Here is a 24,811-nt window from a genome sequence, read left to right as displayed (position 1 = left end):
TATCTTTCATTTTAATTTTTTAATTCAATTATTTACTTCTTTACATTTAGAAACAAAACTGATCATCATATTCTAGAGTATTACTTTGCATATGGATATTGTTATTGCTCTCTAGAGTTATACTTTTCACACATGAGCATAAATAAAAGAATTAAAAACATGTATATAGAAACAAAATCAGTACTACCCCTGTATAATGTGTATCTTGCCCTCAAAAATTTGGGCAAAAAAATGCTCATCATACACAGGAACTGTGGTAAGCCAGTCAGAGAAAGATAAATACCATATGATTTCACTCATATGTGGAATCTAATGAACCAACTGAACTAACACACAAAACAGAGACAGACTCACAGATAGAGGGCAGGCTGACAGCTCTGGGTGGGGGCGTTGGGTGTGGAATGATCGAGTGAAAAAGGACCCATGGACATGGACAACAGTGTGGTGATTGCAGCAGGAGCGGGGGTGGGTGGAGATGGAAGAGGGTATAAGAGGGATATACGGTAATCTGTTTACTACTTATCTGTAACACCCAGCTGGGCTATGGAGATAGGATGAATGCAACTAACTGATGGGTGTTGTAGACTTGAACAAGATTTTAATTCTTGTAATATCTGATGTTTTTCATTAACAAAAGAGATTTAGAATGATAGTAATCGTGTTTGTAAAAATTAGGTAAAGGCTTGTATCCAAAGAGTTAAAAAGTTCAAGAACTCAATATTGCCAGAAGGACATTTTTAGAAGGGCCCCACTTAAAGGCAGATATTCTGCTCACCACAGGCAGCCTCCTGAAGCCCCACCCTGATTAGTTAGAAAAATGCACCTTTCTCTCCCGAAGGTGGCTGGATTCCAGCCCCTACGGAGGCCTTCCCGAACAGCCTTGCGCAGGACACAACTACACAGCAGGTGTCCTGATTGCCATTCCCTCCACCATCTCTCTCATCCTCTTGTCTCTGTTTAATTTTTCTCCACAACGTAAAACAGCCTGTAATATACTATACAAATTAACTTGTTTTGTTTAGCTTTGGTCTCCACACACTAGAATATATGAGTCATGATGACAAAGATTTTTGTTTTGTTCCCTGTCACCAGCTCTTAATATGCCTGATTAATCCTGATAATGCTCAATAAATATTTGTTGAAGGAAATGTGCTGGAAATAGACCAGAACAAAAAAAAAAAGAAGAAGAGGAAAAAAGAATCACTATATGACCCACCAATTCTACTCCTAGCCAAGAGAAATGAAATATGTATCCATATATTTTTACACAAAAAATTCTACACAAATGTCCACAAGTAGAAATAACTCATATGCTATATTTCTATAATAGTCAACTGATGAATGAATAAACAAAATATTATATATCCATACAATGGAATATTTGGCAATAAAAAGGAAGTATTGATACTGTACATGGTACAAGATGGATGAACCTAAAAACATTATGCTGAGTAAACAGAGGCACTTATAGAGAACCACATATTATATGATTCAATTTATAGATAATGTCCAGAGTAGGCAAATCTATAGAGTCAAAAAGTTACCAGGGCAGAGGGACTTGGGGAAATGAGAAATAACTGCTAATGAGTATAGGGTTCCTTTGGTGGGTGACAAAAATGTTCTAAAATTGCTTGTCATTATGGTTGCATGACTCTGTAAATACAGAATACTGAGTTATATACTTTAAATGAGTAACTGTAATGCATGTGAATTATATCATAATGAGGTTGTTATAAAAAATAAAAAAGGGCTCAACCTCATTCAACATCAAATAGATAAAAATTAAAACCACAAAGATATGTCATTCTACTGCAAACAAGCAAAGAAAATTCAAATTTTGGAAAGTGCCAAAGTGTTAGCATGGTCACAGAATAGTGAGGACTGTCACCCACTGCTTACAGAGTGCAAATTAGAGGCACAACTGTGGGAAACCCTTTGGCAATACCTTGTATACACCCCGTGACCTAGCACATCCTATCACTCTCTGTACATAAACACTAGAAGACAGGTGGAATAATATTTATAACAGCATCTACTAAAGACCAGCACCACCCGAATGTTCATCAACTGTGGAATGGATTCAATTGGCTAGTACAAGGCAATTTTTTAATGAAAAATTGCGATCGTGCTGCAAATCATAGACAGATTCACTTAGAGTCCCAGAAAGATACTAGATTCAGTCTTCATGGAAATTGTCCCATGGAAACTGCCCATAACGAGGCAGAGGACATTCTGAAAATGGAAACTGTACAATATTAGGAAAGGGGAATGGCCAGAAACAAACACCACCAACAAAACAAATACCCTCTGCACACCAGGGTCGGTTTTTTCCCCATAGGTTCCTAACCTACAGGAAATGTGGTTGTGTTACCTCCTAACTCCCTCAAATGTCTACAAAGCAAAGCACTCTGTTATTAGCCCAGCATACGCCCAGATTCGTAGAAAGAAATACTGTGAGAGTAGAGAGAATGGGGGGTAGGGGGCAAAGTATTTTTCAAGGGGCAAGATGGGACTCTCCAAGGTGGGGGACATTGTCTCTTGCTCTGCAGGCAGGGAAGTAACAGTAGGCAGATTACTTTCTATTTGTCCTCTAGCTACATTCCCCCCTGCACCAGAGCATCAGGTACAGGGACAGAGGAAGCCTAGAACCTCCTATCTTGACCTCCAACCTCTTGGGAGGTTCTCCGGTTGAGAATCTGCCTAGTCCTTGTTAACCATTTCTCCACTCTCCACCCACTTACAGGAGGCCAAGGAGAAAAGCAAACTGGTCTGCCTGTTTCCACTCCTGTCCCCTCAGGCACAGAAGCAGATACAGTCTCCTCACTGCTGGGAAAAGTGCTTCCTTCTTTCCTCTGAAGTCATTCCCAGATTCTCTTGCCACTAATCATTTCTGTGTGAGATTTTCTCAGGTGTCCTTTCTATTAATAAATTCTCACTTGTCATACCATCTTCCCAAGTGACACTGAAGTCATTGATTTGCTTCCTCACCATAGCTTCCTCTTCTGGCCACAGACAGTTAAAAGCGTCTCAGGAGTCCCCTCCCAAAGCTTCCTCTCCTCCCACTCCAACAACTGCAAACAAGTCTGAGTCAGCTGAAGGATTTCATGCCCGGAATCTGCAACCTTGGATCATCTGGCAACACTGGTTATTCAAGGTGGAAAAACCCAGGAATCATGATGGTCAGACAGGCTTTCTTGTCTATGAAAAGGCAGCGAGGAACACGATAGGCCGAGAAAGGAGTTTTAAGTGAGTTTGCAAGAATGCATATACATATATAAAATGTGCATGTACAAAATGTAGTGAAGCTTCTGCAATTCAAGTGGATTTTATCCTCTAAAAAGTCAACTGCTTTGCTAATCAATGTGATCAGTTTTATATGTAATGTTTACTTATTCTCATTCAATACCCTGTAACGTAGCTGAAGAGTAAAAAAATATGGGCTTTTTAATTTCCTACTATGGAAAGCTTTTTTGGTCACTGTTCATGTTCATGTCAATACTTAGCAGTTAACAATTCACAGTACACATCATTCTCTTTGGGAGGTTCCTAAAAAGTTATTTTAACATGAAAGATCTTATATTTCTTTATTATTATGATACAGTATTGCTTTCAAGAAGATTTTGAGGTGACTTAAACTAAAAATAATACAACTATAATAGTAAAAGAAAATAAAAACTATGCAAAAGAAAGAAAACAAACATGCTTAGCTTAGTGACAAATACAACTACAAGGACTGAGCACTAAGCCAACTTGAGTTTCCTAGCAGTCCAAGTAAAAAGGGACACAGAAACCACATCAACACTTCAATAAAAACAGGTTTGATTTTATTTTATAATCAAATCTAAAAGGCGTTTCTAAAAAAGGAAACAGCCATTCATTCAAACATTCCTTCATTCAAGTCAAATCCTAGATTAAGATACTGGGAACACAATGTTAAATATTTCAAAAATAATCTCTGCCCTCAAAGAGCTTAGAAGTTATTGGGAGGGACAGACAAGAAACAAGTAATCAAGCAAATAAACATAAATCACAATTGAAGAAGTGCACAGGGGACTAAGAGAATAACCAAGTGGGAAGGACTCTCTGAGGGGGTAACGTGAAAAATAAGTAAGAGATGAAATGTATTTTCTGCACAGAGCTATTTCGGGGGAGAACAAGGCCCTGAAGTACTCCTACAGAAGATCGATTTTTGAGGTGGAAAAGCTCCCAGTGTGTTTGTCAGATATCCTACTTAGCAGTGCTACAAAGGAAGAAAGAAGATTACAGGCTCCAGAGTTTTCAATTAAAATGCCTGCGTATGAGGCTCTTGGCATAGAGAGTCAAGGAAGACTTTCAATGTGAGAGCGGCAGCAGTTAGATTTACCTCAAGACGTAGCAGAATCTGCCTCCAAGAGTCCTGGAGGGTACACGCCTACCTACCTGGGCTTCTGTGATTTTGCCTGAACTCAAAGATTAAGAAAAATAGTCTCATGTTAGTAACTTTTGGCCTGTAATAGCTTTCCCTCCCACATCACCTATGTAAGTAAAGAGAGACAAATAAGAAGTGCACTTTTACATAGAAACATTATAGCCCTGGCTGGTGCAGCTCAGTGGATTGAGTGTGGGTGATGCGGGCTGTGAACTAAAGGGTCGCCGGCTCAATTCCCAGTCAGGGCACATGCCTGGGTTGTGGGCCAGGTCTCCAGTGGCGGCTCATTTTTTTTCTCCTTTCTGTACCCTCTCTCTAAAAATAAATAAATATAATTAAAAAATTAAAAAATAAATAGAAACATTATAATTCATATTTGCATTAAAATTTGAATAATTTAGAAATTGGAAAACCAGAAGAAAGTTATATGAAAGTTCCTCGTTCTTTTTCAGTCTGCTGAGAGAGAGTCAGAGGGAGAGAGTGCAAGAGGGGAGAGGAGAAAGTGGAAGTACTGGGGGTGGGAAGAGAGAGAGAGAGTGTAGGTGCTCAAGTCTCTGCTTCAAAAGGAGTATGATGTTGAAAAAAGCTGACAGGCTGAAAACAGACCCAAGTGTTGTTGCTATGGTTACTGTACCATCTGTGTTCTTGCCTACCCTACATCAAAGGGTTATATAACCTGGTAACTAGCTAAATATTAAAATGGACCCAAGAGTTGAACCGGTTATTTTTGTCAATTTTAAAAAGGGTAATTGTTGTCAGAATGACTATCATCAACAAGTCAACAAACAAGTGCTGGCGAGGTTCTGGAGAAAGGGGAACCCTTCTGCCTTGTTCGTGGGAATGCAGACTGGTGCAACCACTGTGGAAAACAGTGTGGAGACGCCTCAAAAAATTAAAAATGGATCTGCCTTTTGATCCAGTGATCCCACTTCTGGGGTTGTATTTGAAGGAACCCAAAACACTAATCCAAAAGAACATAAGCACCCTATGTTTATTGCAGCATTATTTACAATCACCAAGATATGGAAGCAGCCCAAGTGTCCATCAGTAGATGAGTGGATAAACAACGATGGGACATTTACACACTGGAATTCTATTCAGCTGTAAAAAAAGATGAAAATTTTACCCTTTCCAACACTAGAGCTTTCTTGTGCAACTTCACAGGAACTGTGATAAAGAATTGTTGGATCACAACTGACAAAAAAATGGCCCACAACCCATTGTGGAAAAAAATAAATTGTTAAACTATTAAGCACAGGAATATGTACAGCAGGTCCTACAATAATGTCCTTTTATTCAACATCTTTTCATTATAATGTTGATGAGATGCCATAGGAACTTAACTGTTGTTTATATCGATTAACCTGTGGTAAAAATTGGTTTTGCTATAGATCATTTTACTTAATATCACAGAACCTATCAACCACATTAAGGACTTACTGTACCATCAGGATCATTTTCCATTGTTCCATTACAGATTAATTTCCTACTCCCTGCCTTGAACTTGCATGAGGAATTACTTAGACAATTATTAAGACCATAACTTTCTTCACAGGATATTATCTAAAACCACCTTAACTTCGTAATGTTGGGGTAAAGCTGTAACATTCACATTAAGTTTTAAAATGTGGAGAATTATTTTAATAAATGCCCATATTCAAATGTGAAGTGCCCATATGAAATCTGCGGCATAGGTCCTCAAGCAGCTGAACAGCACTGTTATCATTCGTGGACTTCGGTGCACTATTCAACACATGAGAGTCAAAATGCAAGTTCTCTAGAGAAAACTTTGAACATGTGTGCTTGTCATAGTCAGTTTGATTAAACACATTCAGCACAGAAATTGTTTCTGCTGAGCAGACCAGAAAGGAAAACACATGCCTGAAAGCACTGTGGCTGAGCTGGTCACTAGGAAGCAAATTTCACCTGGAAATATAATCTTGGAGGCAAATTTTACTTTAGTGAGTTCTTCTGGACATAAGATTGCCAACTTCATCATATTAATTCCCCTTAGAAAGAATCCAGAGACTTCTAATTTAAAATCAACAATAATGTCATGAAACTTCAGAGTAGTACTAGATTGATCTTCAAACCCAACTTTGCAAGCCAGCAAACCGATGATGCTAAAAGGGTAGAAAAGAAGGGCCCTTCCAGAGGCGAGTGGAGCAGCTGGCTGAGGGAATGCTTCCAAACCACATGGAGTCCCGCTGGTCACAGGGCGGGCTGCAGAGTGTCCTTTCTGCTGAAGAAAAGGACAAGCGTGCCCTGCTTAGGTCTCTGGGCTTGCCTGAAGTCTCAGGACAGTCCTTAAAAACAAATGTTTTCAGCTTTAGGTGGTGGGGCACATAGCATTTTGTTTTTTCTAACTCTTCTTCGTCCTATGCGCATCTATAATTACCTTCTTTGTATTCTTGGGTCTCTGAAAACATATTTCCTTCAAGCTGGGCCTTAGACACCTTGCTGGAAGAATTTGGACCTTCCTGCTGTCACAGGATTGGTGACACCGCATCTCCCCCACCCTGCTGAGCACCGCTGGGTGATCATAACTGGGACCGATGTGGGCACATCGCAGAAAAACAAGCTGACCCTTGCTGCCTGGGTGGCTGGCAGACCGTTCAGAAGCCATTTGTGTTTGGTTAAAATGTCACAGTGTACTATGTCAAGGAAATATGATATTTAGCTTTTTAAAAATCAGAAAGCCACATTTCCTTTCTTTGTACTAAATACCATATTTTTTTGCATATGAGCTCAGGACAATTTCCTTTTTTCAGATGAGTTATACAAACTAACAACTCTGTCATTTATTTACACACCAAAATCTGGATGGAAAGTTCTGCTACTAGTACACATTGTATAAGTAATGCTGTCACCTCCTACTACATTTTTAAAAATAAAACTATTTCAGTTTTGGACACTCGTTATTTTCAGAATTAAACTTTGGGCTCCAGTTTTGAGATAGACATAAATATTTTTTTCTAGTTGTTTAAAAGGAAAACACACTTTGCTTCTCTATTAGGATAGAGCAAAACAAATGCCCTTCTACGGCACATTTTTACAATTCTTCCGACCTACAAAAAGGACTTTGCTGCTGACTCCGCTACCAGCACCCACCCATCCTTCCCTCCAGCACTCGTTTTATGAGGATGTAAATAACCTCGTTTCACAGCACACCCTGTTGTACACAGCCCTTGGTTGCTCCCAGACTCATTGTGATTTCAGTTGACACAGTTTGGTTCAGCTGGACTTAAAATTTTCTGCAGTTTGGAGTTTTCTACTCCCAATTGATTCCTTGTAGCTTCAAAACCATGGTGGCAGAACATTAGCCTTGCAATAGAGCCTGCATAAATTAAAAAAAAAACATTAGCAGTCTGATGGCAAGATCCAGTATGGGAGGCAAAACACTGGAATAATAGGGTCAAAATGCACAGCTGGGCAGACTGCACCAGCTGGGCTTCCAATGTACCTAGCAGAAGACAGTTCCTGGCCCTTATTTATTTTTCTTTCTTTTTAAAAAGATTTTATTTATGTATTTTTAGAGAGAGGGGAAAGGAAGGAGAAAGAGAGTTAGAGAAACATCAATGTGTGGTTGCCTCAAACATGGCCCCCCCTGGGGACCTGGCCTGCAACCCATGCATGTGCCCTGACTGGGAATCGAACTGGCAACCCTTTGATTCGCAGCCCACACTCAATCCACTGAGATACACCAGCCAGGGCTATTTTTCTTACCTTCATGATCACCATCTCCCACCCTTCTTTAACCCTACAGTCTTGTTGAGTCCTTATTTCACAGACCAATGGCCTTACTGGCCATGACCTTTCTTTGGTTCTTCCCTCAGAGACTGGGAGGTGCTTCCATGCTACTCAATTAGAATCCTAATTGGACAGAAGCACTGAGGACTCATGCACTGCACCCTTGGGTGTTTCACTAATAATGAGAAAGAGAAGTAGCAGGAGACTGAAGAAGGTCCCTCCCTGGCCTCCTAGGAGGACAGTTACCAACAGCACCTGGACCAAGATGTCACAGGATCCTCCCTTCAGTACGTCTGGCTCTTCCAGTCTCTCGGTTATCATGTGATTATTCATGGCTGAGAGTTTCATTTTACACAGGTCTGATTCAGTGTTAGCTTTCTGTAGACAGGAAACATGTTTAACCCAATGTGTTGCCCAAAAAGCTTGGCTCATGGTAGGATTTCAAGAAGTTCTGACTTAATAGGATACACAACTTCCTCCAAAAAGATTAAAGTTCAAACTAAGGGCAATGACATCAGTAACATGGGGCATTATGGCCATAATTTTAGAAAGATTCCTAGGGTGTCAGCAATTAGTATTCAGAGGGAAAATTCTGTCCTATGACCTACAAAATCTTTTTTTCTCCCAGAATTCAACCTAGGAATCTGACTTCTCATCCCGGCTGCAGATCAGGACCCCCTGGCCCACTTGCTGGAACTATAGCTGACCTGTCTGTCCCCAACCCCATTGCCTTCATGACCTGTTTGACTCATTAGATATGGGATCCAGTAGAAAATATGAATTTATTTTAAGTTGCCTAGCTGATTGTCTTATGCCTGGCAAGGTTTGGGTACACTGCCCCCAGAGAATGCTGACATGTGGAGAGCCATGTGCTAAGAAAGTGGTGAGACTAATCTGCAAAACTATTGGCAAGATGAAGGTGTAGCTCTTCATGGGCTTAACAACCTTCTCCCTACTGGGGCTGGAGCAGGATGGGGTGGAGATTCAAATCAAGCATTTACACTGAACATACCTTTTCTGTTGGTGCTAGAGGTGACTCCTCAGTGGTAAGCAAGAAAATATTCCCTTGTGTGATAAGCTCTTTTCCATTCATGACATTGAATATGGAAAAAATATGCATGAAGAGCAGTAAGTGCCTTGACTGCTGTGGCTCAATGGGTTGAGTGTCATCCCACAAAGCTAAAGGTCGCCAGGCCAGTTGGATTCCTGGTCAGGGCACATGCCTGGGCTGTGGGCCTTGTCCCTGGATGGGGTGTGTGCAAAAGGCAACCAATTAATGTTTCTCTCAAACGTTGATGTTTCTCTTCCTTTCTCCCTACCTTCCCCTGTCTCTAAAATATTTTTAAATCATTTTTTAAAAATGAGCAGGAAGCCTGTACTATTTGAAAAGTCTGTTACCATAGGCATTGATTAGACATATCCAGACGAGTTTGACTGGAAGAGGAGGAATGGCCATACCTGATTCTGGCTTTGACTCAAGAATGTGCCCTGCCTTCCCAGACCCAGAGTTCTGACCTGCACTGGCCTTGCTCTCTCCCCGCTGACAGGCAGCTGGCTCTCCCAGTTAGAGGAGTCTCTTTCTTTTACTCCTCATGTTTCTTCCAGCCTCATTCATCCAAGTCCCACAGCATGGTTAAATCAACAGAGCCATCTGAGTTGGCACAATGTTCTATTCTATGGCAACTATTAATACTCCATTCATCCACAGCTGATCCTATAGCCATATTGATCCAATCAGTCACATAGCTATATTTCCATTAGCTGTCAGGATTCCAAAACGTTGAATCACTTATGTCTCAGCCTAGCTGCCTTTATTATAAACATCATCTTATTTACCACTAATGCTGCCAATATGCCTGTGGACACAGAGTTACAAGAGACTGGCTAGAATCTTCTCATCCATTCATCTGGGCAAAGAAGGCAGGCCATTCAAGTCTCATTTCTCATGTGGCCCAGCCAATGGAGTTACGACAGCACGTGGAAGGCACATTTCCAATGTCAAATGAGAGAACTGCAGAAATGTCATCAGGCAAACCTGTTACAGTTTTAGAGATCTGCTCCTGAGACGATGCCTGCCTTTCCACACACTGCCTTCACATTTGCTTCTTCTAAGACTGCAAGAAATTTTTTCTGACATTCTTCTGGAACAAAGGAAGGCACAATATTACTATCCTTTTTTATAATATGGAAAGTTTCCAAAGAAGCAAATTGGGAGAAGGAAATAAAAACTGGGTGGAGCCTTCAAGTCTAGATTGCTGCTAATTCGTTATGTACAGCCTTGGACGGCCACTTAACTTGTTGATCTCACTTTTCTCAGTCACGTATTTTTTCATTTGACATACATTTCTTCAATAATGTCCAGATATTTAAAGCCAAAAGAGTCTCATAAATACAGTGCTTTGAGAATTCACGCTTTCGTCTTGGAGAGACAGAAGTCCCATGCCCTCGGAGCCATACCTCGGGCCTGCCTTCAGCACACTGGGAACGCTGCTGTCTTCGTAAATGCCCCCAGCAGCCCACACATTCTGAACTAGATGAACATGGCCCTATGTTATAGGAACAGATGGTTCTCGATACTGTTATTAATGGCATCAAAATAAATCATCCAATGAGGGTCTATCAACAGGCTTGGACTTCATTTCATGCAGGACAAGTCACTCCAAAAGTACTCAGAGTGGTATTTTTGACATTCACACTTAGGACCAAGTTATACCTCATGGTCCAGCCTGATCCCTCCCCGCTGGCTTCAGGGCAGGCAGAAAGTTTTCTTATTAATTATGGTCAGTCCGTAATGTAGAGCTCATGTCCTGGCCACACAGTCTTCTTACACAATTAAGACATGTCCTGCCTTTTACACAAGGTCTGACAGAGTTAGGAATTATGTGAACGTATGTCATGTTTCACAGTTCAAAGAAACAATGGTGCCTGGCATACAAGTAAGACCCTACTAGAAGTATATTGTATACTCAATAGGGATTGAGTAAGTGAATGAATGAGTGAATGGACACCATTCTCTCCCCAGTCTTCATCATCACTTGTTTTCTTCTGTTTAGGCTGTAGGGTTATCCCCTGAGGAACTAAGGGTGAACTTCATGACCTCAGGCCCCATGTCCTCCCTTCTATACAAGGTCTGACAGAAAATGCCCTGGGTCTGGGAAATAGGAAACCTGATCATGTGTGGCACACAGTAGGCACTCAAATCAAAATTGATTAACCGAACTGAGCCTTGGGTTTACAACTAACCAGATGATGTGTGCTCTGGGGGCAAGGTTCTAAACCGAAGTTGTCCCACATGTAGAACAGGGAAGTTAGACTAAGTCATCTGGACTATCCCTTTCTGCTCTAAGATTTTATATCCTATTTACTCTTCTGCTATGGGCTGACAGCCCGGAACTGCTCCATGAATGGGTACTAGGGACACTGCCTGAGCCTCGTTGCCCTCACCTGCAAAGATGGACAACAATCCAAGGGGTGTTCTGTGGCTTATGTAAAACAAGGGACGTGGGATGCCTAGAAACATCCCTGACACATAGAAGGGGCCCACCAAATGATAGTTGTTGCTGTCTTCATTATCGAATAACAGTTTTTCTGCTTCTCTTTTAGCTAATGAATTTTGCCAAATCAATTGACCTTAAATTAACTCATTTCTCTACTTTGAAAAGATTCAGTCACAGACTCCAATGTTGGGCAAATCTAGGTTCTAATAATAGCTCAGCCGCCTACTAGTTGTGTGACCCCAGGTCTCTTCACTACTCAGAACCTCAGGCTCCTTGTGTGTAAAGCACAGGTAATTATACTTTTTTTTGCTGGATTAATTGTATGTAAAGAATGTGGCATAGCAATGGCTCAAAATTAAAAGCTATAATCACAATTCCATGCTGTTAGGCAAGGCTGAGCTCCAGGATTTTTTATAACTTCATTATCCACAGAAAAGAATAGGCACGTGTGTTTACTAAATGCCATTCTCCCTACTCGGTCTACAGTGATTTCTCCTATCATCCCCTAGGAGGGTTTTATCCCCTCACCCACTTCATCTGGGAACTTCCAGATTATGACTGAGGATCTGATAAGTGGGTGAGAAAATTCAGCCCAGTGCCAATAGTACTGACAGTTACTGCAACCCACTCCCTGTTCCAGTGTTGTTAAAATACAAGCATGAGACACCTACGTAATCCAAACCAGGGAGTAATTTAAAAATCATATTGATTTGACTTTGAAATGAGGCTTGGGATGTTTCAATAACAAACTTCCTTTAAGTTCTGCCTTGGATGAAATCAATTCTTATTTCCTGAGCGTTCATCAGCTGAAAGCAGGAAGAAGCAGCTCCAAAACCTACTGGGCTTCAGAGAAACCCACCTTGCTCAACGTTAAATATTTGACACAGAAATCCTCCAGCAATCCTCAAAATGCATAGAAGTAAAACTCCTCTACTGATCAAGTGGGAAATGTGCAGAGAATTGACTCTGTGTTCAGCAGGCACTGGCCAGTCCCATGCACATGCATCAGTGCCCTTCCTGGCCATCTAGGCATCTGGGTGCAGCCCTCGGGACTTCTGACCTCCCACCCCACTGTCCCCAGCTTTGCCCAGGGACCTCAGGCCCCCTCCTTGCAGGAAGGCCAGATTCACTGGTATTTTCATTACCTGAGAGTCAGAGCCAGTCAGTTGTGAAACACATCTACAGGACTGCTAACCATGAGGGCAAGCAGCACTCTGTTCAAACCAGAGCTCCCCAACCTTTTTGGCACCTTGGGTGGGTTTTGTGGTGGGGTGGGGAAGTGACACAGGAGGCAGAGCCCAGGTGAGCTTTGTTTTCGACCTGATTCCTAAGCAGTCTGGAGCCTGGGGGTTGGGGACCCCTGGTTGAGACCAGAGCTAATAAAAGATCAACCAGTATGTTCTTTCTCAAAGAGTAAGAAATCAAAAGAATCTTTCACTCAAAGAGGACAGTTTTGAAGGGCATCTCTCCTCATTCTTATTCTAGCATCAAAAACCACATCAAAACGGAGCTTGTCCGAGTGCCTGAAGTAGGCCTTTGTCCCTAAAGTGCCTGAAATAAGGGCCTTGGTGAGCAATGATCTAGGAAAAGAGCAAGCTGCATTCACTTGAGCAAGTGAAATAGGCTCATTTAAAACGATCATATCTTGGTTTATAGTGCATTATAATCCATAGTTTCCAGGGACTTTGGGAGTGGGGGGAATACTATGGAGAAGGAGTTATAGTCCTCCTCAGCACCTGAGAGTGTGTGTATGCTAGAGGTAAGGCTTTGTGTAAACTTTAGAAATAAGTTTGGATGAACTTTGGAACCAGTTACTGCCTGTCAGATAATTCTAGTTCAGTCACTCCTGAAAAGCAAATGATCTTGACCTTATTTGACCTTCCTTCAGTGACATGACTGTACAGTCCCTGAAGGAAGGTGAGTTTGGGGCAGTAGGTGATATGAAACAGGCAGCTCTCATCAGAGCCCGGGCATGAGGCAGTGAGCGGGGAGAAGCCACATTTGCTGTCCTAAGTGTTGAGAAGAGACTCTGCCTAATGTTGTGGCTGAATAATAGTACGGACCATTAAGTTGTTTTTTCTCCATACACATTTTCTGTCCCCCACACCCACCTACTTCTCCCCTTTTGCATTTCATTGCCTCAAAGGCACAGGGCAAGGTGAGAAGCAGAAGGGGCTGTAGGTCCTTTTGGGTTTTGTTTTCTGAAAGCCATACCCATGAAAGAGGACGGTGTTAGAAGGAGAGGCAAAAGCCTAGAAGACGGTGGTGGGAGAGTAGGACGCTGCCCAGGGGAACGGAGAGCATTGTGGGACCCTGCTGGGAGCTGTGCAAGGATGGGGGGCTCTGTTCTGAAGAGGGCACTAAGCCTCAGGGGATAGGGGATAGTTCCTAAGGAGGATGCCCTCAGGCCCTGAGGGCCCAGAATGTGTGCCAGGCCTGTGGCAGAAGCACGATCACACAGGGCTGGCACGGTGTCATGAACTGAATGTGGGTGTCCTGCAAACATGCATATCCTGAAGTCCTAACCCCCCAAGTGAGGGTATAAGGGGGTGGGGCCTTTCGGAGGTGATTAAGTTTGGGTTATGTCCTGAGAGCAGAGCCCCCAGGATGGGATCAGGACTCTCATAAGAAGAGGAGGAGACACAAGGGTGCTCTTCCCGAGCACGACTGAGGAAAGGCCACGTGGGCATGGCAAGAAGGCCGCCTTCTAAGCCAGGAAGGGAGTTCTCATTAGGAAGTCAATCTGCCAGCAACCTGAACTTGGACTTCCCAACCTGCAGAACTGTGAGAGAAATAAAAGTCTGTTGTTTAAGCCACCCAGCCTCTGGTATTTTGTTATAGCAGTCTGAGCTACCCAGGACACACATCAAAGACCATTATTTGGAGGACTTTTCATCATTTTTAGCCCTCTGTGAGCCTCCCTCCCAGGTTCTGGTGCAACCCAGGAAAGGGGGGAAGGACCCCAATACTGACTAAATGGAAGTTCAGGGCTATTTAGGTAGAAGCTAGACTAAGTTGATGAATAGATAATAGGAAAAAATCCCACTATTTCTGGCACAAATACACTTTGAACACAGAGTCATAACAGCAGGAATAGGTGGCTTTCTGTTCTCAAACCAGCCTGAGTTTAAGCTTTGAGAGTCCTGCAATTTTCACTGATCAGGACTAACAATAAATGTTGTAGGAATGGGACCCTTCTCAATCTTTTGTATTTTATCAAAAATGTCACATTCATCTACAACCAGTTACCTTGGCATGAGAAGAACTGCTTTTCTGCTTTTTGCTCTGCCTTTTAAAAGACACATGAGGTTGGGAAGTTTATTTAACCTCCCCACCCGGCAGTTTTTATCTGCGAAACCCAGATGGCACTTACTGAATGAAGAGGAGCCATGCACTGACGAGGCACCGATACCCAGTCTCTGGCTCCCACTCTTGGTCTCCAAGCTGCACCATCCACGAATTACCTCTTTGACCCGTGTCTAGGCAATGCTGGGCGAACTGGGTATTTGGCAAAGGAGTGGTGATCATGATGATGATAGTGGATATTGATATTAATGTTTCTAAATATTTGTCAAGTGTTTTATGTTTCAGCAAGGAAGTTTCAAATATTTGATGCGATCTGATACTCTGAGCACCTCTCTGAAGGGCTGTTACGCCCCCTTTGCAGATAAAGATACTGAGAGAGCTAAAGTGAAAGGTCATGGTGAAGGTGTCCACTGTCAAACGGCAGAAGCTCCATCCACCGAAGTCCGTGTTGTTTCTACAGGGATGCAGAGCTGGCCCCATCTTTACACTCTAAGTCCTGACTCTCTCCTCAGTGACAAAGCCCCTTCCTTTAACCAGAAATTGAATCATAAATGTTATTTTTCTCATTTTGCTTCATAATAAGTGCCACAAAATACGTCTGGATTCCTCTAACACTCTCAATAAGGCTATTGATAGAAAACTCGAAAGTATATTTGTATTCATGGCCCCTCAGGCTTCCTTCCCAGTCCCATTCCTTGCTCTTTGTCTAGGTTTCATACTTCCTTGTCTTCTTGTGCTGCTCAGACTTCTTTCATTGCCCTGAGGGACAGCTGCTGCATTGATCTAGGTGGGGACAGTGGAGCCACATCACCTTGCTCATTGCTCTGCCACTTACTTATTAACTGCACGACCTCGACAAGTTCCTCAACCTCAGATTTCTCACCTTTAAGCATGGCTAGAACTTACTTCATAATGCAACTGCAACTAAACAGGAGTTCACCTTAAGAACCTTGCACCGTGCTTGGCTGTTAGAAAGTATGCTATGAATGGTAGGTGCTGCTGTGGTTGTTCAGAAATCCCATCTCATTGGCTCACCCTGACTACAGTGTGGCATATGTGTTTTGTCATAGGCTCTTTTACATATTTCTTTAATGCTGTGGTCCTCAAACTTTGGGGAGCAGACCACCCAGGAAGCTGTCCACTGTCCTGAGTTCAGAGTCAGCAAGCCTGGGTGATGTCAGGGCTGCTGTCCCCAAGGCAGGCCCAAGGGGCCCAACGTCTAAAACCTCGAGTATCATGGGAAGAGCAAAGGCTTTGGAGACAGAGACCAGAGCTGATTTCTGGTCTTGTGACCTGGGACCTGTCACTGAACTCTCCATACCACATCCAAAAACTAGGCATAAAAATACCTCTGTCACGGGGTTATTGTGAGGAAAAAATGTAAAAAGTTCATTAAGGCCCTGTCACTGTGGGATCTCAGTTGTCGGGGTGGTGTAGATGGAAGGAACCTCACAAAAGTCCTAATTAAGCTTCGTACTAAAGAAGGAAAAACAGAATTATGAGATTAAATAAGTAGGTGCTCAAAAGACGCCATTGAAAGGTGACCCACACTTGAAACATCAGAGCAGGGACTTGATCTTGTCTTTCCCGTGAGCGTCAGACTCAGGACCATCTAACAAAATTCCAGTCTCACACTCAAGTAACACCTTATCAGCATATAACCCTCTCAGGATCTTTTTTAGAAGGAGCAGTGATTAACAGCCAACACTAGACTGGTAAGAGTGGAGTTGTTTGTATCAGAAAGGGAAATGTTATTTAAGTACACTGGGATTCGGGAGAAAGAAGTACTAACTTCTGCTGCTCTTCCTCCTCCTCTTCCTCTCATCCCTGGGCAGATGCATTGTGTTTGGTATGAAAATAGAGCCAAATGGAAGGTTGACCCTGAAGACCCCAGAGGGCTTCCCCCGTACCCCTTCACTCTGAAATCTGGAGCTAGACACCGTCACCCTAGAAATCTGGGACATGTCTTTGCTCCATCACGAACAACTTCCTGAATGGAGGAAGCACAGGGTAGCTGCCTTGTTAGCACTACCTGAAGCTGCTGGCTGTTGGCATGAGTAATTCTCCCTTAAAAATAAAATTTCTCTGGTCATTTCCACCCTCAAAGTTGCAAAGAACAGTGGGAAATATTCTATACATCTTGAATTTTAGAGCTGGAAGGAATCTTAGGAGAGGTGCTTTCAGTGTTTTTGACTATGAACCACAGCAAGAAATACATTTACACATGACCCCGTGCACACATGCACACACATCTACTTAATGTATGTTCATAGTGTTTTATTTATTCTATTTCATAGTTTAATGTGTATTTTGACCTGTTAAATTAATTTCTTCACTGCTACAGAGATAACAGAGCTCAGCATGAGGAAGCAACTTGTCTAAAGTCACAGAGCAAATAGCTACAGAGAACAGCAAATTCTAAGGCAAGGGAGACTGGAATAGATGTAGTGAAGGTGGGTGAAGAAGAGGGAGTGAAATGTAGTGAGGTCAGTAGGGCCCAAACACGAAGCTCTGTGTCCTAACACACACACATGCTCACACACACAAACTCCACAAGCTATGGGAGACAGGGAAGGATTAGAATACGCAGCTGACCTACAAAGTTCATGCTTTCTGCTTTCAGTGGCCAGAGCACTGAAGATGTAATGGGGGTGCAGAGCAGGGGAAAGGCAATCTTTCCTTTTCTTGATACCATACCTTCTCTCCTTCTTTGTAACATCATCTTCCAGGCCTTGCACCCATTCTCATCTGATACTCGGATCTCATCCCTGGACTGCCTGCCTTCCCAGGACATCCCTGCACTTCTAGATGCCAGCTCTGGCCACCTACAGACCCATTTGAATGATCCCTCTAATATCAGAATTCATGGCTCTGCATTCTCCTGACTCTGATGACCTCCATTCTTCCTTTATCACCTCAAATGAAGCCTTGCCTTAAACTTATCAGTGCTGGAAACTGTTTTCAGGTCCTATTCTGTGAAATTGCCCATATTCATTTTACTTCTCTACCCACCTCCAATTCCAGCAAGCGTTTATTAAATGCTACTATATGCTAGGTAATATATATGGAGCAGAGTGGAAGATGCCAAGTTGTATACTACACAATCTTGTGCTCAAGAAGATCCCAGTCATGGGCTAGACAGACAGATAAGGAACCACAATCCAGAGTGATATATGTGATGCTGCTGGTGGTGGTGCTAACATCAGTAATAGAACTAATAATTCACATCTGTTTGGTGCTCTCTATGACCAGGCACTATGCTAAGTGCCTTATGGGTAGAAACTCAGTCCTCTTAAGTTAATTTAGCTGGAATCGTGCACAGCCAGACAGACATTCTGGCTTCAGGAGCCATGCTAACCTCCACCTCTCACCACCAGTGATAAAGAGAGGCATGCGTGGCTGAGGGAGCCCAGTAGGGGGCACCTAACACAGAGCATCCTGGGGAAGAGGACCCCAGCATGAGTTTTGGGAGGTAATATTGATTGAACCAGTTGTACACTGTGGGTTGAGAGGAGGTGATCCAGGTAGAAAAGCAAAGATTCAGAGTTCAAAATGGCAGAGAACATTATGAGTAAAGCAAATAATTTATCCTGGCTGAAATGTGGAATGGTAAGACGTAAGGTGGGCAGGATACACATTTGATTTGTTTTTGTCCCTTGGCATATAATGTTCAGAGCTCAAAATGTGTGAAATGCTATGCCCTTGAACTCTTTGTCTAACAACCAGAGGTTTTATTCCTTTCGTCTCTTTTTTTTTTTGAACCCAAATAGCATTTGTTTGGTGGTGTTCTGAGCATTTGCATTGTGCCTCACACCATAACCACCTCTGCCTTTGTCTTACTCTCTGCGAGATTTTAAGCTTGCCCCTCTGAACCTGGAGCAGAGAGTAGACACTCACTTATTTACTAAACTAGCTCCAGGAAGGACTCAGGGGAGCTTATGAGTCCGTTCTTGGCACACTGCACAGAAAAGCCTCTGATTCAAACGGAGACAAACCCTGAATGACAGAGGAAGCATGCATTTCCTGGCCATGGAGGTCAATGGCCACAGGAGTGGAAGAGGGCGGCTTTAGGAAAGACTGGGGCAACCACGCAGGACAGATGTAACCCGGGTAGGTGGAGAAGAGGGTTAAAAGCCACTTTCTGACTTGGTGCGACTCCTACTCCTCTCGAGCAGGAGCAGAAACAAAAGGTGGCCTGGCAGTTTATTCCCTGGGAAGCAGTTTTGCTCCAAGTAAGACTCACCGAGGGCCCCTCAGGGTCTCAGCCCAAAGGCTCCTTCACAAGGGACTGATACGGACACTGGCAGTGCAGAGGGCTCACCGATAGCAACTGCAGGGGACAGTGGCCTCAGCATATCACTCAGACACTCTGGGTGAGGAGCCACCTCACTGCTCTGGAGGCCACGAGGCCCTGAGGTTGCTTTGAGTTCAGAAACCCCATTGCGGGGATCACAGCTCCTGGAGTAAGAAGAGGAAAGGGCTCAAATGGAGCTCTGGTTTCAGCCAATCAGCAAGAGAGGCTGGGCTGCTACAAGAGATGACACATTGATTGTCCTCACTGGCTAATGTGGTCTGGTCAGAAGACAGCAGTTGGAGTCCAGCAGCATGGACCACCCTACTACCACAGTGACCTCTGTGAGGCCACCTCTGTGCAGGCAACTCTATAGCCTGTAGCACTGTATCTATTAGTAAAGGTGAAGACTTTGGAGCCAGACCCAGAGGCAAATGCAGTCTGCAGCTTGCTAGACAAATCACTTCATCCTTCCAAGCCTGGGCATCCTCACTTGTCCAAGGGGACTCGCATCTCCCTCAAGGAATTGCTATGAGGATGGAGTGTGATCACACCTGTAAAATGCCCAGTGCAGCGGCTGATACATATTAAATACTCACAAGCTGTGGCTATTTATTTTTTCTTCCAGAGCCACAAGGTCCTCCTGTCTCTGACTTGTAGCACACAATAAACTGTGCCTATTTATTATGAAATGATTTCCAAATTTATATTTCCTTAATACCTTACATTTCTGTTCTAAAAACCTATTTTAAACCAACCTTGATTTCTTCAGTTTTATTTTGCAAGGATGTGGGCTGAAGTCACCTTCTTTTTTCGTGTTCGAGAGGCACGAGGCCCGGAACAGCTGTTAATGACACAGCATGGCTCACATCAGATGGCAAGGCGGGAACAGGCACAGGGAGCAGCGGGGGCCCACTGGCATTATGATCCTGCGCTGGCCTTTTGCACGGAGCCCAAGAGAGATGGGTGGGGGGAGGACGAAAACAAAGGTAATGGTGGTGAGGAGCTGGAGGCAGGAATAACAAGACTCAGCATTGGTTTACTGGGATTCCTGGCTATGTGGCAGCTCTGCTCTAGGTTCTTCATACACATTTTTCTCCCTTCGTCTTCAAATGACTGTGAGAGAGATGGCGTCTTATCCTGTCAGGAAGAAGATACCTCTCAGCAATGTCAACTGACTCACTTGAGGTCACACAGGGCCTTTGTATCCATGTCTTCCTGATGCTCGGGCTCATTCTTTTACTGAAAAGAACAACAAAACCTCCAAGAGGCTGGTCCTGAATCTGCACCAAACACTGTGCTCAGGGTCCAGACCTCATCTTCCTTACGGTTACATTAAGGGGTTGCACTGACGACCTCCACGGTCCCTTCCCCTCTCACATGCTGCCCTTGTCACTTTGGTAAGCTCTCTGCTCAGTGATTCAGGGCATAAGAAAAATGCATGGAGGAGTTACTAAGTGCAGGATTTGTCTATTTAATTCATTTGTAAATTTCAAGCTAACTTTTGATTTTGAAAAATATCCAACACCTGAATTCAACAATTATAAAAAAATTGCCATATTTGATTCTTTCATATTTGATTCTTTCTATGTATCATCTACCTAAATTTTTGAAATTATGTAGTGATCATCTTGAGATTTCACTCTTAAATATTTCCTCCTGCATCTCCTAAGAATTAGGACATCTTCTTTTTTTAAATATATTTTATTGATTATACCATTATAGTTGTTGTTCTATTCCCCCCATTCATTCTCCTCCACTCTGCACACTCCCTCCCCCACCATTTCCCCCTTTAGTTTATGACCACGTGTCTCAAGTTCTTTAGATTCTATATTTCCCCCACTATTCTTGCCCTCCCCCTATCTATTTTCTACCTACTGTCTATGCTATTTTCTGTACTTTCTCCCCACTTCTCCTCCTCCCACTCCCCTGTTGCTAACCCTCCATGTGTTCTTCATTTCTATGCTTCCACTCCTGATCTAGCTGTCCTCTTAGTTTGCTTTTGTTTTAGGTGTGGTTGTTGATAACTATGAGCTTTCGGTCCTTTCACTGTTCATATTTTTCATCTTCTTTTTCTTAGATAAGTCCCTTTAACATTTCATATAATAAGGGCTTGGTGATGATGAACTCCTTGAACTTGACCTTATCTGAGAAGCACTTTATCTGTCCTTCCATTCTAAATAAAAACTTTGCTGGATAAAGCATTCTTGGATGCAGGACTTTGGATTTCATGAGTTGGAATACTTCTTTCCAGCCCCTTCTTGCCTGTAAGGTCTCTTTTGAGAAATCCACTGACAGTCTGATGGGAACTCCTTTGTAGGTGACTGTCTCCTTATTTCTTGCTGCTTCTAGGATTCTCTCCTTCATTTTAATCTTGCCTAATGTAATTATGATGTGCCTTGGTGTGTTCCTCCTTGGGTCCAACTTCTTTGGAACTCTCTGAGCTTCCTGGACTTCCTGGAAGTCTATTTCCTTTGCCAGACTGGAGAAGTTCTCCTTTATTATTTGTTCAAATATGTTTTCCACTTGTGGCTGTTTCTTTTCCCCTTCTGGTACCCCTATAATTCGGATGTTGGAATGTTTAAAGATATCCTGGAGGTTCCTAAACCTCTCATTTTTTTTGAATTCTTGTTTCTTTATTCTTTTCTGGTTGGATATTTTGTTCTTCCTTCTGGTCCACTCCCTTGATTTGAGTCCCAGTTTCCTTTCCATCACTATTGGTTTCCTGTTCATTTCCCTTCATTTCAATTAGTTTAGCCTTCATATGTTCCTCTAATTTGTAAGTATAATCAACCAGTTCTGTGAGCATCCTGATCCCCAGTATTTTGAACTGTGCATCTGAGAGGTTCGCTATTTCTCAGTCGCTTAGAGTTATCAGCTCTGGGGCTTTGAGTTCTTCTTGAGCCATATTTTGGACTGTTCATGCCTGTTATGTATGAGGAGTGAAGCCCTAGGTGTTCACGAGGGCAGGGCAACTCAGTCACTGGGTTGTGACGCTGTATGTGGGGGCGGGGCCAAAGGAAATCAATGGCGGGCCCCCTCTGCCTCTGTCGGGGACGGCACAGTCCATCTCACTGCTCACTTCTTTGCTGGTTTATCTGTGCTCGAGAATGTGCAACCGCGGGCAGCCTGCCCAGCACCCTCACTGGGTTCGAGCTGGGGCGTTGGGATGGGGGGGTCAGTCTCACTGTTCACACCTCTGCTGGTCTATCTGCGCGTGAATGTGTGACCACGCTCAGCCTGCCCCACACCCTCACTGGGTCCGAGACGCTACTCTGGCTGCCTGCGAGCCTGGGTCGGTGGATCCTTCTTGCCCAACCCTGCTCTGCTGCTGGCTCTGCCCCTCTTACCGGTCCTGGTTGAATGGTTCGTTGTTGTCGGACTTCCATATAGTTGTTTTCTGTTCTTTGGCTGCGTCTTTGTTTACTAAACCTTTGTTGTATTCCAGGACATCTTCTTACATAACCACATACCATTACCACACCAAGGAAAATAAACACTAATTTCCTATTTATATGCAAGCTTAATTGCCAGTCCAGATTAAAATTTCCTTATCTCCAAAAACTTTTAGAGGTTTTTTTTTTGAGCCAAGATCTAATCAAGTTTCACTCATTGTATCTGGTTAAGCAAGTTAAATAAGAGTTTTCATCAAACTTAGTATGTTCGTTTGATTCATGACATTGACTTCTAGAAGAGTGCAGGCCAAAGTTTGATAGAGAAGCCTACATCGTGCATTTCTCTGACAGTTTCCTTGTGATGTTTACTTAACCCCACCCCAATTTTTCCTGTAAACTGCAAGTTGGTTCTAAGGGCTGGATTGGAATTAAACATTTTTGATTGTTTAATCTGAAGGGCTACTTCAGAGGTGATTGGTATTTCCTACCACTTCAGTCAGGAGACACAGAATGCCAGGTTGTTCAACAATAATGACGCAACAGGCAGTCACTTGGTTAATGCAATGACCCACAGGTCCTTCCAATATCAAGCTGGGGGATTTCTTTGAGAATCTACTTGGTAGGCCCTGGGTAATCTGTTCCACAACAACCTTGTACTTAATGATATGAGCATCTGTTGATGTTTATTTAATTGCATATATAATTTAATTGACAGCTGCAAAATGGTGATTTTCTAAATTATCATTTCTTGTTCGTTTATTTGCAGGCATATCTCAGTAAATGAGAGCTTTTCCATACCTATGGGGGATGAATTAAAGCTTCTTTCCAAAAGGCAGGGTGAGAGCCTCTTTTTCTTCGCTAACTTTCAGAGTAAAAAGTTGCTATATTTTCAATGGTGACAAATTAGTTTTTTTCTGTCTCTCCTGCTTTGAACACTCCTATGAACTTTATTTATTCAAGTTTTACTTACTTAATCAATTTTTAATTGAAATTTTTAGAGAGAGACATCAATTTTTTTGTTCCACTTATTTATGCATTCATTGGTTGCTTTTTGTACGCCCCCTGAATGGGAATTGAACCTGCAACCCTGGTGGATCAGGATGATACTAAAACCAACTGAGCTACTCGGCCAGGGCCTTTATTTTTATTTATTCATTTTTTATAACTAGTAGCAGTCATTTTTGGCGCCCGATAGCCCCAAATTTGGCCAGCAGGAGCTCCTTCAAGCTGGCCGACTCCTGTGTCCTCTGAGACATCTCCATTTTTCTGAGCTCTTCCCTGTGCTGGGCACATGAAAATGTCCTAGGCTTACCTTGTAACTTCTCAGCCCCTGACTGGGGATCAACCATTGGTCCAAGGAGCCTTGGAACCCTTTACAGGAGAATAGTATTTAAAAACCGAGATCTCTGAATTCAGTTAGCTCATTGCTACTGCAGTATCATTGCCTCTAAGCTCTTCAGTAGCTAAAGCTAAGAAATTTACTTACTTAAGTCATGAGTTAAACATAATACTTCCAATTAAAATTTAATGGTTTTCCTTAACTTTTAAGATTTTATAGTTGTACCTCTTTTCTCTGACACAGAAAAATCTCAGTTTCTAAGGCCAATATCACATTTACTTTGTATTAGTCTAATATATATATATATATATATATATATATACACACACACACACACACACAGAAATATATATATATCCATATATATGATTTAAAACTGAAATACCAGAGAATTACTTGGCAAATTTTAGTTGTGGGGAGTGCAGTTTCTTTGTTGTCCTTAGAATATATTTGATTAAAGATGAACAATAGGAGTATTGTGTCCCAAAGTCACTTGAAAAAATCAATTTTTCTGTTTATCACGTAGTAATTTGTTTCCGTTTGATTTCAGATTTGGTTTACTTTTATTTTTTCTTTGTAATTAAATTTTATTTTTGAATAGTTAAACCATGTCTGAGTATTTATATGAATCAAATCAAAGCTATATAAAAATGCACTCTGAGAAATTGATTACATTCATCCATACCCCTTCCACCCGTCCCTCTTCCTCCCCCACCACTTGATTTCTATAGGTAACCAATTATTTCACCTCTGTTAGTTTGATATTTTATATTTGCATGGGTAATTTCTTCCTCCCTATTACACAAAAGAAAGTAAACTATATTC

This window comes from Sturnira hondurensis, unplaced genomic scaffold (genome assembly GCF_014824575.4).
Source record: "Sturnira hondurensis isolate 20B ecotype Veracruz unplaced genomic scaffold, ASM1482457v3 Scaffold0025370, whole genome shotgun sequence".
Classification (NCBI taxonomy): domain Eukaryota; kingdom Metazoa; phylum Chordata; class Mammalia; order Chiroptera; family Phyllostomidae; genus Sturnira; species Sturnira hondurensis.
Note: the sequence above shows the minus strand (reverse complement) of the source record.